This window comes from Pteronotus mesoamericanus, unplaced genomic scaffold, assembly GCF_021234165.1.
Source record: "Pteronotus mesoamericanus isolate MK-2021 breed Mesoamerican mustached bat unplaced genomic scaffold, CSHL_Meso_final contig_130, whole genome shotgun sequence".
NCBI lineage: Eukaryota > Metazoa > Chordata > Mammalia > Chiroptera > Mormoopidae > Pteronotus > Pteronotus mesoamericanus.
The window spans coordinates 8,809,960-8,812,305 of NW_026555060.1; the positions used below are offsets into that span (position 1 = coordinate 8,809,960).

The 2,346-nt window shown below is 42.8% G+C and overlaps 1 pseudogene; it reads right to left on the reverse strand.

Annotated features, from left to right (window-relative positions):
- Nucleotides 1-342: 342 nt before the first annotated feature.
- On the reverse strand, nt 343-2,058 carry LOC129087567 (60 kDa heat shock protein, mitochondrial-like; annotated as a pseudogene).
- Nucleotides 2,059-2,346: the final 288 nt, after the last annotated feature.

Sequence of the window (2,346 nt, forward strand, 5' to 3'; positions counted from 1 at the left end):
CCTGGTTTTAACAGAATAGTAGAAAAAATACCTCAGAGATTTAAGGTGAAAGCAGTACCTGGGTACATGGCTCTTGCACTTAGTTATCAGGAATGTATGAATGTAGTTTTATTCAAAAATACAAAATAAAGTATCTGCAGGCATAGGCAGGGACAGCAGTAAACTACTATATGTTTTCAAGTGGAACCAGTACCTGATGGTTATAGTGATTTTCTCAAATGTCAGCCAGGCTTTTCTTCAGTCCTTTCCTTCAACTGGCTTCTCTGAGGTCCTAGGTGAGGAGCACTGCCTTGAGCGTCCTCTCACTGTTCTCATTAACAAAGGTAAAGCACCGTTCCGGGGTCAGAGCCTGCCACCTCCCGTACCACCTCCCATTCCGCCCACCCTGCCCACTCCAGGCCTTTCTCTTCTTTAGGAATTTCTGTGATTACAAGCTCTGCTGTTGTCAACAGAGAGGCCACTCCAGCAGCATCCAATAAAGCGGTTCTTACATCCTTAGTTGAATCAGTGATTCCTTTTTTTCACTGTATTCACAAAATCTCCAAGCATAGCATCATAACCAACTTCTAAGGAATTTTGCCTAGTTTTCTCGACTAGTGATGATCCCTCAACACCTGCATTCTTAGCAATGGTCATTGCAGGAATTCTGAGTGCTTTTTAAATAATTTCTATACCCATTTTTTTTAATTTTCCTCAGCTGGAATTAATGAGCCCAAGGCTGGAATTCAGCAAAGCTGGGCACAACTCCCTCCCCGAACAGTTCCTTCCTAACTTCAGTCCGTGTGGCATTGAGGGCATCTGTTGCTCTTTCTTTCCATCCATTTCAGCATCGCTTGTCCCACCAACCTTCAGCACAGCTACTCCATCGGAGAGTTTTCCTAAACACTCATTTAGTTTTTCCTTTTCATAGTCACTAAATGTGGAATCTAACTGCTCGATGATTTCTTGAATACATTTTTCAATGTGAGCCTTGTCACCTTTTCCTTTCAAGAGCATGGCACCATCTTTGGTTGCGATGACCACTCCAGCTTTTCGTAACTCATGAAGAGGAACATTTTCAAGATTGAGAGTCAGTCCTCCTTCTCTAAACACTGCACCACCAGTAGCAGTAGCCATGTCTTGAAGCTGGTTCTTTCTACTGTCTCCAAAACCTGGAGCTTTGACTGCTACAACCTGAAGACCAACTTTTAGCCTATTCAAAGCAAGTGTACTTACAGCTTCTCCATCAAAATCTTCAGCAATAAAGATCAAGGGCTTATGGTAAGAACTGGCAATTTCAAGAGCAGGTACAATGGACTGAACACTAGAAAATATTTTTTCACTCAATACAACTTGGCATCTTGGAATTCACATTTCTGACCTTTTGTTGTATTAATAAAGTATGGAGAAATATAACCTCGATCAAACTTCATGTCTTCAGTAATTTCTAATTCATCATTCATTGTTTTTCTATCCTTTACCATGATGAAGATGCCCTTTCTTCCTACCTTTTTCAGTGCATCAAAAATTAGGTTGCCATTTTCTTTGTCTCCATTTGCAGAAATTGTAGCTTCCTGAGCTGTTTCTTCAGGGGTTGTCACAGGTTTGGATGCTTCTTAAGCTCAGAAATTACAGCAGCAACAACTGATGCTGCACCTCCCCTGATTCCCACTGGATCAGCACCTTCCTAATGTTCTCAAAGGCTTCCTGGCGATAGCGCAGGCCAGTGCAGGAGTCGAGGTGGTGCCACCCCCAGCCTCCTCATTTGTATTAGTGGTAACCTCTTAAACAAGTTCAGTGCCAATATTTTTATATTTAACTTTTAAGTCAGTGGCCTTTGCAATGGTCATGCCATCTTTTAGTTACTTTGGGATTTCCCCAGCTCTGTTCAATAATTTCTGGTCTTCCCTTTGGCCCCATAGTAACAGCTGCAGCATCAGCTAAAAGGTCTACCCCCTGAAGCATTAAGGCTCAGGCGTCTGCAACAAATTTTACATCTTTGGCATCCTGAGTGAGATGAGGAGCCAGAGCCCTGGACACTGACCTAATCTGGCATAGGACTCTGTGTAATCGAAGCATTTCTGTGGGGTAAAGGCAGGGCACGTGAGTAGTGAGGCAGGCTGTCGGGAGCAAGTGAGGGAGAGTAAAGAAGTGGCCTTTTTTGAGATTGACAGCACTTAGACATGCTGTATTTCTTTTGAAAAAATAAAGAAGCTAATTGTTATCATAACATATATGGGAAGCAGTTCAGTCAAAATACCCCACACAGGCGTGTCAAATGCCGCCACCTACAACCAATAAACAATGCTGAGCTTTGTACAATGCCAATGAGCCACTGGCGTTTACAGTCAGAGGTAAGTGGCCCTA